This window comes from Euprymna scolopes, chromosome 10, assembly GCF_053919585.1.
Source record: "Euprymna scolopes isolate OS-2025 chromosome 10, ASM5391958v1, whole genome shotgun sequence".
In the NCBI taxonomy this organism is placed as follows: Eukaryota; Metazoa; Mollusca; class Cephalopoda; order Sepiida; family Sepiolidae; genus Euprymna; species Euprymna scolopes.
In genome coordinates, this window is record NC_136491.1 from 57118749 (window position 1) to 57134255 (window position 15507).

Consider the following 15507-nt stretch of genomic DNA (forward strand, 5'->3'; position numbering starts at 1 on the left):
CATTTAAATATACACTCTATAATATAAATGTTTATGGCTTTTGCAAATCCAAACATCAGGCTTCGTTGAGGATAATAATTCTGAATTAACTCAATTTGTAAGTGCTAAAAGTGAGTTGAATCATTAAATGTTATCTGCCGTTCATGAAAATTGGAAATCCCCGCGACAGTCACTACAAAGCAAACAAATGTCAGCTCCAAAGTGATTCTGCCAAATTATAAATCAGTGGTGGGTCAAACTCTCTAATTAAATTCTGATGTATTTCGATCGTAAAGACCTTAAGTGCATGTATCATTTGTCTTAAAATAACTTTTGTCTTCAAACATTGTCAGTATATCCCATTCTCACGAATGATGAAACTACTCTTACAAAGGATCCCAACATAATTCTCTCTCATTTGACAACCTCCTCAGATTTAAATGAAAACGTCATCAATAGATTTTTACCACAACAGAAGCTTATCCATAAAATGTCTGAAATATAATATGAGGGTAAAAGCATAGACGCAGTCAAGGAAGAAACTATTGAGAAAGCATCAGAGCTCGACAGTATTCCTGTAGGTCCTCTTACATGAGGGTGATAAGCTTGTTCGTAAAATTTTTCATCTTATTACTGATGTCTAGAACTGTGTTCCCGTCCATCAGGACTAGGTTGATGCAATTTTTATATCGTTCTCCAAAGGGAAGAGACCTTAGACTGATTGTAAAAATATCGTGGGATAAGCTTGCTTGAAGCCTTAGACAAAGTATTTTCCAAAGTTCTACTTAATAAAATAGTAAAATATATTTGCCCTGTCTGTTATTCAAGAAGTCAATGTTGGTTTGTCCATCCTTTCTGCTCAGAGAAATGTATATCACATCATGTTTCGCTTTATCAGATTTTTGTTGATCTTAAAAAGACGTGTGATACAGTGAACAGAAGTGCCTTATGAAAAAACCATAGAAAAATAATCTCAAGTTCTATAGTTCCGCAGGGAGCTCTACACTAATCTAAAATCTCGCTTGAACTTTAATCGATTCTTATCTAAATCCATCTCAGTTGACACGGTATACTATCATCCACAGTTTTTTTTTCTATTTAATTTTCAACTGTGTTTTTCTGTGTCTTTACAGATAATGATCTGGGTGTATATTTGTGTTTCAGAACAATGGGTAAAATATTTTATCTTCGTAGCTTTCATGCTCCTTATAAGGTCTTTAAGGCAGTTTGTGAATTCCTTTATGCAGATGACACTGATCTTGTGACTTACAGCTAAGAAGATAAAAATATCAAGGTAATGTTCACACCTTCATCTGGTAGCTTATATGTGGAGCTTAATATTTTGTCAATAACTGAGGGTTTGATGTTGTTGACACCTTTTGGTAGTACTTTTTCCAGAGACTAAACCTTGGATGGTGAAGTCAACTTCAAGATACGGCGTTCAATTAGTTTTTGTTAGTTTAGAGAGTCGAGCTTCATCTGGCAGAGGCATAACTATTCGTACAAAGATTAGTGTCTATCAGTCCTGTATCTTACCATCCTTCCATTATATTTCTAAAGCTTCGGCAATTTATAGTAGAAACATAAAGTCATGAGGAGAGCAAACCAGAAATTTCTGAGACACATTTTAAACATACATCAAATGCGATTCTTCTACACCTGCTACAGATGTGTTCATGCGATATGACGCACTATGCATAAAAAATGATTATACGAAACTATATGGACGATGAGAGATTGCCAAGTGTATGTTTTATGGCGACGTTACACAAGGATAGCGTCGACCACAAAAAAAAAAATAATAAAACGCTTAAAAGACAACATTAAAAAAAGTCAATTTAAAAGCTGTCAATATTGACGTATTAGAAGAGTATTTAATGATCGTGAAAAGTGATAATCCATTGTTTAACATGGCTGTAATAGATTTGAGAAAGAAAACACGGCTACAGGAAAATTAGAAAAAACCTGTCTGCCAGAATCTTATGACTGTGATTCTTGCTCTAAGTTAACTTTATCTGAAGCTAAGCTAGTAATAAACGATCGTATAAAAATTAGTTTTTCTTAGACAAGAAAACTCTGAGGAGTACAAATATTTTATTTTCTTATAATATTCAAATCAAGTGGAAGGACTAAGGCGTTATATGAATGTCCAAAGTGTCAATATTTTCAATATCTGTTTAGATATTTTTCTACTGAAAAATATTTCTATTTTAAAATCATAAAGAATATTCTGATTCTTATCTTATAAAAATCGAATATGAATTAGCTGCATGCATTAAACAATGATGTTCACAATACAAGATGACATTTCGAATCATGACATGCTGTCTGACCAACAGAGTGACTATGTAATTTATAGAAATACATTTTAGCCCGATGAGAATTCCGTATACAACGACGCGTGATAAACATATTAGTCCTCTAAATAATTTTATTGAAATGGTTGAATGTATCTAATTGTACACGCATAAATTCAAACTGCGCGTTTGCAAGTGAAGCATGCATGGTCCCCCGTCAGTGCACAGTGAGCGAGGCATAAAAAAGGACTATACTCAACATTTGTGCCCCCCCATTTAGCCCCAAAAGTCCCCAGGGGGCATCAAATCCTGGTAAAAATGAACAAACGGTGCAGTTTAAGGCCTTAACATATGTAAATTTAAGTTCTGCACCATGCAATAAAAGAAATGGCTTTGTCCATCATTTGTCCTCCGCCCACCCCAAAAGTTCCCAATATCTTAACATATTTAAATTTTAGTTGTGCACCATGCAAAACTGCTAAATAGACATTCACAGAAAATTTTGAACAAATATGGTAAAATAGTCCCCAAAATGGAGTGTTTTTATTAGCCCAAAAAGACCCCCTGGGCTTTTGGGGGGGGCTAATAAAAAAGGTTATAGCCAAGTATAAACAAACGGATAACCGGAAAAGTTATTACGAAGTATAAACAAACAAAATTATATAGAAATCAGCTACTTAAAACTTTTCAGAAAGTTTTATAAAAATCCAAGCCATCAATTTTATTAATAAGCACAAATGTGTCAATTTTTCCCATTTTAACCCGATAGGCACCACTAGGAGAGCAACTGCAGTTTTCCCGGAAAATTCGTTCTGTTACTTTTTTACTAATATCATGGTTTATATTTGTGAAAAATTTCAATCCCAAGGTCTGATTATTGAGAAAAATGCGGAAAGACGAACGGACGAACCGACAACGGCTAATAACCTGTAGGTTCACCCTTTTTTTCGGAGGGACCAAGAAGCTAACGAAAGTATTCTTTCAATATTAATGATATACAAGATAATTGCGATGTAGCGATGCATCGGTAGAGACAGTATATCATATAAAAGATGCACAGAAGTGTCTATAAAAATTCTGAGGAATATTGAGACATGTTCTTCCGTTTTTGAATTACGTCAATGATCGATAACGAAGCCCGCAAAATAATTGTCTTTTTATATAATCAACATGACTAAGGGGTTTCTATTATTCATTTCCTTCTATAAATTAATTTGAGGAAACTTAAAGGCGTTGTATGAATGAACGAAGTGAACAGATGAGCCACGGTGAGGAGACACCACAGTGTGTGTGTGCTGTCGTTTACACTATACATGCCTGCGCCATTTACAAGGAATGGAAATGTTCCAGTTCCCATAAAGATCAATTTCTCGAAGACCAAGCTAAATGAATGCAAGATTCTTTATTCATGAGGCAAGAAAAAATTGCAGATTTATTCTGAATAAAATCAATTGATAAACTGTCTCTTCGAAATATTACCAGTAACTTTATCTCATATGAATTTGCGTATGATATAGATTGTTTAACATCCTATCTAATATCATTTATTCTACACCATCGAAAATATAAACTGGTTGCGTAAAAGATTATTCAAAACTCGGCGTGTCATCATCATCTTTCTGTTTTTATCAAACTGGGAAGTGTAAGACAAACGCGAAATCTCGTTAAAAATACTACCTAATTGGATTCAGTTAGGAGTTATTTTTTACGATTTCTGTATTTAGCACATTGTTAACTTTATTAATTTTTACTATGCGTGAAACTCACTCGGTTCTTCTCTGGGATTAGTTAACATCCCAATGCTTCTGCTGAAAGCCGTGAACCCTTAAACAACTATTTTATTCGTTTTTATTTTACAAGTTAAAATCAGTAAAATAAAACACAATATTTCATTTTGTGGATGTCGAGGGCGCACACAAACAACTAGTAAATATTGTATTAATTTAAACCAAAATGAAATATACTTCTCAAAATGTGTTCATATATTTTCAGCACATGTGCGTAAATGAGAATATATTCCTAAATACCAAGTGGAAAATAAAAAAAAATGAATCAATAAATACGAATTATGACTTCATAGTTTACTTGGGTGATTAATCCGACAGATTGCCCCAAGTTAAAATGCTCAATAAAAGAATTAGCTCTTTCGTGGTCCATCGTAGAAAAGAGAAAAAAAGAGAAATAGAGACACAGAGAGCAAAGTCGACAACCGATCGAAAACAGGAAAATAAAAGACCAAATATAACTTCTATCGAAATTCGCATCCAAAAACAAAAATATAGAGATTATTCAAGAAAGTTCTTTAAATCAAGATCCAATACCAGTGATATGTTTGTCTCTAAAGTCTTGGGGTTAATTCAATAATGTTAAGTACAAGTTTAAAAATCGATTATGTAAATCTGGTGAAAATGTTGTGAAATACTTTCTAATCATATAATTCGAATTTCCTGAACTGAGTGTTAGCATCATATTTTTCGACTTATCTTTTCTTCCAAATAACAAAATCACTTTCTTTTTCTAAATACTATTTTTACAGAAATCTGTTTCGATAAATAATTGTTAGAATTACAGAAATACCTCTTGTTTTTTTTTATAATGCCTATTGAACTTAGCAATTGTGCTAGTGTTTTAGTACGGTTTAACAATTTCTGCAAATATTTCCGATGCGCTTGTACACAAAACAATTGAAAAAAAAACGAATTGTTACCTGCGTGACAATTGCATAAGAGCACACTAATATACAGACGCAACATTTTTTATTGAATTGTAAAACAAATAAACCAGTTTTGCAAACGTTATTATAAATATATATGTAAAATATATATATTTACAAGTTGTTTCTCATCTTAAAAGGCTAAGCTACATAGAAACACCAATACCAATAATACTAGCATATTTTTGAATTTGTAAAAAATCACCACATAGTTTCTCATTGTTTCTCGAGTTTCCTCCGGATTTTATGATTAAACGCACGTTCTCCATTTGTGTTGCAGGAAAAGCAGTATCAATTTATATAAGTTATAAAGCCAACAGACAAGCCGTGGCAACTGAATTCACATAAGTACATAAGCATATGCATATACAGTGTCCTTTGCCAGGAGCAGTTCTTTAGTTTGTCGTGGGGATGTTTCCGAAAGTGGTATTACGTCTTGGGACAGCAAACAGCTCCTCGCGGGAATAAACGAGATGCCCATATAAAATACAAACGTCGGTTACATGAAGCGATCAATAGTGTTTTTCTGACGTCGGCTTTTTGGGGAGTCATAAAAAAACAGGGTTATATCAGCTTTTTATGGTCATTACAGACAAGGTTATATATTAAAAAAAACTGTCCCACTTGTTGCTTGCAACAAAACTGTACAATGCAATACAATTATTCTCTATCTGCAAGAGATAGAGGGAGAGTGACAGAAAGAAGAAAGAAATAGATACACACGAATACAGAAATAATTGCAATCGTAGTGTCAACCAAACAGTTTTAACCTTTCTGTACCTTTGTGCACGGCTGAATTTTATTGTTAATCTAAACCAAGCTGATTAGGTACTGCTTTCTGTTAATCTAAGCTAAAATGATTTCGTGCTGACATTTCGAAGTAGAAACAGTACTGACTTGATTGTATTTGTCTTCCTGCAAGTACGAGGCAGTTACAAGAATCCTTATACATTATGACACTCATTTCCACCACTTCTCTTCACTTCAAACTATATGTTGCGTCTACTATTCTATTTTCTTTGGTTGCGTCATCTATTTATTCGTGTTATCCTCACACATACGCTGCTCATCTTAATAACATAACTTTCTTTCTTCAACTCATCATCGGATTGGTTCATTGTGCCCTCATCTCACTATGCAAACAACTAACATAACTGGCAAGAGTTATAGCTATATACTAGCAAGGATACCCGATGCCGCATAGGATTAAATAAGGACCAACGAGTGTTCCACACTTTCAATAAGTTTATTATTATCGAAATCGGTTAAATCGCTCATTTTCCAATTTTTTTTCGATACAAAACCTTACTAAGAACACTCTCAGATACATAAAGAAAATTCGTGTGGTTTTAAAAAATCGATTAAGCCGAACTTACACAAACACTGACGCACAAACGCACACACAGTGTTTCATATATGCAAGTAGCAATATGTACATATACGCACATATATACATATATATATATTTACACATACACACTCATATATAGAGATATGTATAAATTGAAACAAGCTTTATTATATTAGACGTTTCACGACAACAGTATACTCGTGCTCACTTAATATTTGCGAAATAGAACTTATTTATTTGTAGATTCTCTCTTTTACAAAAAAAAAAAAAAATTAGACACGACCCAGTAAAAGATAGGTGTGAATTTCAATAAAGTTCATAAAAAAAACGAATCATCGCAACTAGATCTTGAATTTATAAATTCATACCATCGTCTTTAATCGCATATAGAACTAAACAATTAAATTAAATAAGTCTAACACTATTCTGTTTTTCTTTGAATCATGTCTTTGGCGTCTTGCATATTGTCACGTGATGGGCTTCATGTACCAGCCAAACCAAAGAGATTTAAATACATCAATGACGCAGCAATGAAACCAAATAATTAAATTAGAACTTTAGTATTAAATAAATGTTGCAACATTGATTTTGCTATTGTAAATGAAAAAAGTGTGGCATCCATTTCCAACAAATATAGTCAGTATTATTTCGATACTTCCGGCTATTGTTCTCATCTTGACTGACATTTTCACAACGTTTCGTCGATGAAACCTTTGATTTTCTTCAGGTCTATCTTGTTGAACTCTGGAATGTTTCTGTCGAACTTGGGAATGTGGACGAAATTTTGAATGAACGAACCCTTTATTTACTTTAAGGGGTGAACATGCTCTCGTTTCGTCAGCCATAACGGGATAGACGTTTAATTGTATTTTCAGTCGCTCACACTGAGATTTAAACATTTAACCTTCAGGAGAATATTATTTTTACGATTGCTTTTTCTAGTATTCTAACTATTGCGCCATGTGTCCTTGCGGACGTTGTAAAAATGTCACTAAAATGAGAACAGTACTTCGGAGAATCCAAACATTACGATTATATAATCCTCATCTAAAAATTTCAGAAAAATAATCGGTGACGTTCGAGGGTTAATTTTAAGAATGTGAATCAACTATGTTGTTAGCAGGTGATATTTATGAACTTGTTTCACTCGATATGTCATGCGGTTCTCATGTGTATGTTTATTTGTATCTAATTTGCCTTATTTCATAAATAATAAAATGCGATTATGTTTACATGTGAGAAAGGCATTAGCTTAAATAAACAGTACACCTGTCGGTCGGAGAGTACATCAGCCGAAACACCGTAAAAATATAAATATTAACGCTGATTACACCAAAATATCGAGGAAAACATTATAAATAATGAACACAAATTATCATATTTTTAAAAAAAAAAATCTATCTATACTCAAAAAAGTAAACCAACTAAATAGCTGTATGTTCACAAGTTTTATGTAGAGAAGGTAAATAGGGGTTCTTACTGAAATTAACATAATTGAATGCCAGAATTCTAAAGGCATAAACAATAATCATGTTCATAATGTACTGGGAATTTGCGGTTTTATGCTTGCAAGACAAACCTTACCTTTCAATGACTATCAATTTCAGGTAAATCATTTCACGTGATAGTTACACGGGAACAAAGCGCCGTGTTTATAATATTATTATTCTAAACCCACGTAGCCACCATCAAAGAATGCTTACAAATGTATTTGCATCGTTTAAAGAACTTGTTTTCATAGGTTTTTTCATTTGTTCTGCAAAAGAGGCATTATGAGAATAACAGATTGTTTGGATAGCGTCGATGCTCCTGAGATAAGAGTCCCTTGTCCTGAATACAGAACATAACCGAAAGGTTGAATAGATACATACCACGCAGGATGTTTTATAATAAATATATCCACGTACAATGTTTATCATTACTGTGAAAAAACGTTTAATAGAAAAAAAAAGACGCCATGAATTCGTTTTCAACGTTTTATTGTTTCAACACAATAACTATAGCATGGTCGTGTTCATAATGTCAACAAGTGTCTACAAATACTGGGCATTGCATCCATTATAGTTCATCATCGAACGAACACTTCCTTGGTTTTGGGCCTTAGTAAATGGTGATTAATAAAAGTTCATTATCAGCCGTATAAACCAAGAGTAAATGATTAATATTTTTGCATTGAATTATTGTAAAAATAATGAACTTTTTTTCATTTTTACACTGGAGTAATTACCTTAATTATCTTTTATCGTTATCCGAAAATGAACGTGGGTCACTGTAATTTAGCTCTCTATTTAACACATTATAATATATATATATTATTTTTTTGTTATTATCCTTTCAATTTTAAAGAGCGTAAAATAAACATTGTATTTAATAAATGAACGCCATTACACAGACCTCGCGCTATTTTTTGAGAAAACTCTAATACAAAATAAATAATAAATACCACTCCCCCTCGCTCCTCCTCTCTTTATATTTCTATATATTTATTTCCTTCAACCCTTCCTTCCATTTCAATGATTACTACAAATTCAATAATTTTACATTACTTTTATGGCTTTTTGTTTACAATGGACTATTCCAATTTTCATTCGAGAATTAATGCAGAGAGAAATATATATATATATATATATATATATATATATATATATATATATATATATATATATATATATATATATATATATATATATATATATATATATATATATATATATATATATATATATATATATATATATATATATATATATATATATATATATATATATATATATATATATATATATATATATATATATATATATATATATATATATATATATATATATATATATATATATATATATATATATATATATATATATATATATATATATATATATATATATATATATATATATATATATATATATATATATATATATATATATATATATATATATATATATATATATATATATATATATATATATATATATATATATATATATATATATATATATATATATATATATATATATATATATATATATATATATATATATATATATATATATATATATATATATATATATATATATATATATATATATATATATATATATATATATATATATATATATATATATATATATATATATATATATATATATATATATATATATATATATATATATATATATATATATATATATATATATATATATATATATATGGCGATTAAGCTACACTGAATATTCCGCGTTCAACCACTCTAGGACACTTTAGGCTTATGCGCGAATTTTGTGGTTGTCTGTCGTTTTTATATACGCACCTTCTATTGAGATTTTAGTTAGCCAATCAGCTTTCTAGTATTCACCGCGCCCTTCCTATCAGCCAATGAATATGCACTCATCCGACAAAGGCCTATTTGACTTCTGGTTGACAAGGTCATTTGTGTGTGCTCTATTTAGCCTGGATATCTAGTTCCTTGACCTGTTTTAAATCTAGGTTATGTTTTTATGTAAGTTTATATATAAATATATACATATGTGCATACATATATGCACACATATATATACATATATATATGCATACATATATGTGTGACTGTTTATGTATATTCATGTTTATTTAATTTATTTATTTATTATTTTCTATTGTTATTTTTTTATTTAAAACTATTTTGTATCGTTATCCTAGAGAAAATTTTATCTTGTGAAAACAATTGTTCGCTATTTCTCTTCTACAGTTTAATAGATGTTGGGGTTTTTTAAAGTACATGATAGCAAATTTTTCATGAAGGCATAATCTACATGGATTGTCTAGGTTCCTACACGTGGTAGCTTGTTTTATTATTTTAAATTCGACTACCGGCGAATGTCCGCTTTCCTTGAGTTCCCAGTATTTATTTGTTAACGTTGTTTTCATACGGTGTTCTTTTTATTGTTGAATATATATAAACATACAAGTTAAAAAAGAATCCGTGAGTCTAAAACAAACTTTTTATTTTAAAAAAAAATCCAAGCGTCTGTTAATCATATCAATTGGACTGCTGTTTTTCATCCATTCGTACGTTGAGTTATTTGGAAAATTGTGCGAATTTTCAACATCATCATTATCATTATTATGTACTGCATAAGTGTGAGTCTAAAACAAACATTTTATTTAAAAATAAATCCAAGCGTCTGTAAATCATATCAATTTGACTGTTGTTTTTCGTCGATTCGTACGTTGAGGTATTTGGGAAATTATGTGTGAATTTGTCAACATCATCATCATCATTATCACGCACTGCATAAGTGTTAGTCTAAAACAAACTTTTTATTTATAAAAAGGAGGAAAAAGATTAGGAAGGAAAAGGGACAAAAACGGAGCAGCCGCTGATCACGTGACTTTGGAGTGTTCCTTTATGTGTGTTTTGCATGTGTATGTGTGTGCGTATGTGTGGGCGTGTGTGTGTGTGCGTATTTGTGTACCTCTACGAGATTATGGTTGTGTGTGTGCACATGCATACATATGTTGGCGTATATCTGTATGTACGCATGTGTTTATTGTCATGTGTATGTGGGGTGGAGAGGGCTCCCGTACGCCGTGGTGAAGGCAACCTCTCTAGGAGAAGCATATTTTAGATTAAAAAAAGACAAAAAAACATGAAGTGGGAGACCAGTACCCGCATTAAGCTGGTCTGCGGTTTGACTTGTTGCTGGCTATCTTGCTCTTGCTTGTTGCAGGATGTCAACATTTTGAACCGAGAGAGAGATTTAGCTGTTGTACAAAGCTAAATCTTTGTAACATCATCTGTGTATAGATACTCCCTCAGCCATGGAAAGTTGTGAAGCGTGTAGGTCTGAAATGCTGGAAGCATGTGATAATTGATCTGTCATTATTATATGTATATATGTATGTATAGGTGTATGTATGTATGTATGTATGTCCATGTACAAGTGTATGTATATGTGTGTATATCTATGTGTATATGTATATGTGTATATGGGTGTACATATGTATGTGAGTGTGTGTATATACGTATATATATATTGTTTGTATGTATGTGTATATATGCATGTGTGTATGTGCATGTTTGTGTATGAGTGCATATTCATGTATGTGTATGTATATGTAGGTAAGTGTATGTATATATGGGCATATATGTACATATGTGTATATGTATGTATATGTATGTATTTGTATATGTGTGTATATATATGCATGCATGTGTATTATGTATTGGGTATGTATATATGTATATATGTGTGTACGTTTACAGATATATATGTGTGTATATGTATATATGTATATTTGCATTTATGTATATATATATATATATATATATATGTATGCCATTGACCGTCTTGTGTATGTTTATGTATGTATATGTCTGTGTATTATGTATTATGTATGTATGCATATATGTGTGTTATATGTATGTGTGTATGTGTATGTATGTGTATATATGTATGTATACGTGCATGTATATATATATATATATACATATATATATATATATATATATATATATATATACATATATATATATGTATACTAGTGACCGTCTTCAGTGTCATGTCTGTTTGAGCGTGTGAATTTTTGCCGGCCGGACTAAAGTTATTTTCGGCTCATGGACTTTCTATTCCTGAGGGAGTGGCACTCGTCTGACAAGACGTTGCAATCATCATATACAAGTTAGAAAAGCATTTCATCCAAGGCATGAAAATTGTTAAACAAAATGTTTTTACTATAGGCTTTAAAAATAAAGGTACAAGATTCAATTTGAAATTTATTTATCTTGAAGTGCCCTTTTATAAATTTTACAAAGTAAGGTATAAAAATTTAATTAAAATTGAATCAAAAAATTACCTTGGATTTATTTTATGTAATGTACATTCTGTTACACTTTAAAAAAATCATTGAAAATTTTATATCTATATCATTAATTGCTAGATGAAAATAATGTTTTTTTTTAAAGTGTGAATATGTAAAGTAATGCCTTTCTGTATAATATTCTTCCTTAACTACCATAGGGAAAAGACAGACATTTTCTCAAAGGTCAAATCGTAAAAGTTTGACCACTTAACAGCCAAATATCTGGTCGAAAACCGACTTTAGCTGAACTGGTTACATATTCGACATTGTTGAAATTTCTGTTTATCAGAAAATGTTTTCGAAAATCACGTTCGATAATTTCAAGAAGGGGTAACTATTACGCACGAGGTTCCTGGTCGCCCATGGATTTGAGATCAACTAGCTTTTAAGATTTTTAATCCTCGGTTGTCTAATTGACTTTTGAGAACTCTATCAAACTCCTCCGACAATTTGGGTTCTTAACACTTGAATTTTTATATATTGGTTCCTTGGACATGGATCTAACTTAATAACTTATTTGAGCACAAAACAATAAATGTTACGGAATCATAATAGGGGTCAAATTTCAAAAAATTGACCGTTTTTTCTCATCATGCACCTCCAAACACCTGGGCAATGCTGGGCACCCATGCTAGTCTATCTATCAATATATCGTAAAAAGTGAACATGTCTGGGTGTCTGTCTGTGTGTCTTTGTACATTTTCCTTCGCAATAACTCTGTCAATTTTTAGTCTACAAACTCGAAATTTGATGTACAGGGTACTGATATTTGGGAAAATATATGTGATCGGTTTCGGGCAGAAATTTTGCTGTTAAGGAGTCAAAGTTCAACGATTCAATCTTTAAGAAATGTACGAAACTCCTCCGACAATTTGGTGTATAGACACTTGAAATTTTAGATATAGGATCCTTGGATATGGATCTTACTTAATAACTTTATTTGAGCCAAAAACCATAACTTTTAAGGGGTAATAATAGGGGTCAAAATTTAAAAAATTGACCGTTATATTTATTATTATTTTTTTTTGTTTTGCTCCAAATACCCGGGCAACGCCGGGCCAAAATGCTAGTATATCTATAAAAGTTAACGTGTCTGTGTGTGTGTCTGTCTGTTTGTCTGTGTGTCTGTGTACATTTCCCTACGCAATAACTCTGTCAAGTTTTAGTCTACAGACTCGAAATTTGATATACAGGGTACGGAGATTTGGGAAAATCATTTATATCGGTTTTCGGCTAGAAATGTGGCTGTTAAGGAGCCAAAGTTCAATGATTTGACCTGTGAGAACTCTGAAATTTGGGGTCTAAACACTTGAAATTTTCGATAGAGGTCCTTAGACATGGATCTAACTATATAACTATATTGGAGCCAAAACAATAAATGTTAAGGGGTTATAATAAAGGTCAAAGTTAAAAAAATTAACCGTTTTTTTGTTTTTGTTTTTGTTTTGTTTTTTGGGTTTTTTTTCTCAGAATACACCATTAAACACGTGGGCAACGCCAGGCCGAAATGCTTGTATATCTATGAAAGTGAACGTGTCTGTGTGTCTTTGTGTCTGTTTGTGTGTGTGCGTGCATGTACGTTTCCCTACGCAATAACTCTGTCAATTTTTAGTGGACAGACTGGATATTTCATATACAGGGTACTGAGATTTGGGAAAATCTACGTGATTTCGGTCAGAAATTTGGCTGTTAAGGAGTCAAAGTACAACGATTTGACCATTGAGAACTCTACCAACTACTCGACAATTTTGGGTCTAAACATTTTAAATTTTAGATATAAGTTCTTTGGACATGGATCTAACTTAAAAACTGATTTGGAGCCCAAAACAATAAATGTTAAGGGGTTAGTGTTAAAAAAATTGACCGTTTTTTTTTTTTTTTTTTTTTTGGCTCAGCATACACCTCCAAACACCCGGACAACGCCGAGCTGAAATGCTAGTATATCTATAAAAGTGAACGTGTCTGTGTGTCTGTCTGTGTTCATTTCCCTACGCGATAACTGTGTCAATTTTAAGTCTACAGACTCGAAATTTGATATACAGGGTTCTGAGATATGAGAAAACCTCTGTGATGTGTTTTCGGTAAGAGATTTCGCTTTTAAGGGGTCAAAGTTCAACAATTTGACCTCTGAAAACTCTACGAAACTCCTCCGACAATTTGGTATCTAAACACTGGAAAATTTATATATAGGTTTCTTGGACAGAGATCTAACTTAATAGTTTGATTTGAGCCCAAAATAATAAATGTTAAAGGGTCAAAATAGGGGTCAAATCTTTTTAAAAAATTGCGGTCTCTACCAAATTACTCAGATAATATCTGATCTAAACATTTGAAATTTGACATAAAGTGCATTCAGAGATAGGGCAAGCCTTTTTATCGGTTTGGGTCGAATATTTTTAGTTTCCAATATATAAATATATGTATGTTTGTTTGTCTGCCTAAAACTTTCGACAGAGGCGACGGATTTTACCTAGAGCAGTATCGTTTTAATGTCGACCTTTCAGACGACAACTTTTGGAAGATTTTCTACGGGGATGGGGGGGGGTCACTTTTTTCGCCGATATTTTTGAAAGTCATCCACTCCTTTCGATTGTCTAGCCTTAATTTTTAAAAAATGTCACTTCCGGTTTGGCGGTAGTCATAACAGCAGAAATGTCTGTCCCCCTCCGTTCTTTTCCTCATTCGCTGTACGTGTTCGAGCCTACCTTCCAACTACCACTTTTTTCTTTTGCTCTATAGACACCTCACAACATCTGGGCAACGCAGGGCTGAAATGCTAGTATATAAATATATATATATATTTATATATATGTTATATATATATATGTTATATATATATTTGTTATATATATTTGTTATATATATATTTGTTATATATATATATATTAAGTATATATATATTTGTTATATATATATATTTGATATATATATATATATTTAGTATATATATTAAGTATATATATATTTGTTATATATATATATGTATATATATGTTATATATATTTGTTATATATATATTTGTTATATATATATTTGTTATATATATATTTAGTATATATATATATATTTGTTATATGTATATGTATATATATATCTTATATATATATATATATATATATTTGTTATATATATTTGTTAGATATAAATTTGTTATATATATATATTTGTTATATATATATATTTGTTATATATATGTATTTAGTATATATATACATATATATATTTGTTATATATACATATATATATTTGTTATATATATACATATCTATATTTGTTATATATATATACATATATATATTTGTTATATATATATAAAATTGTCA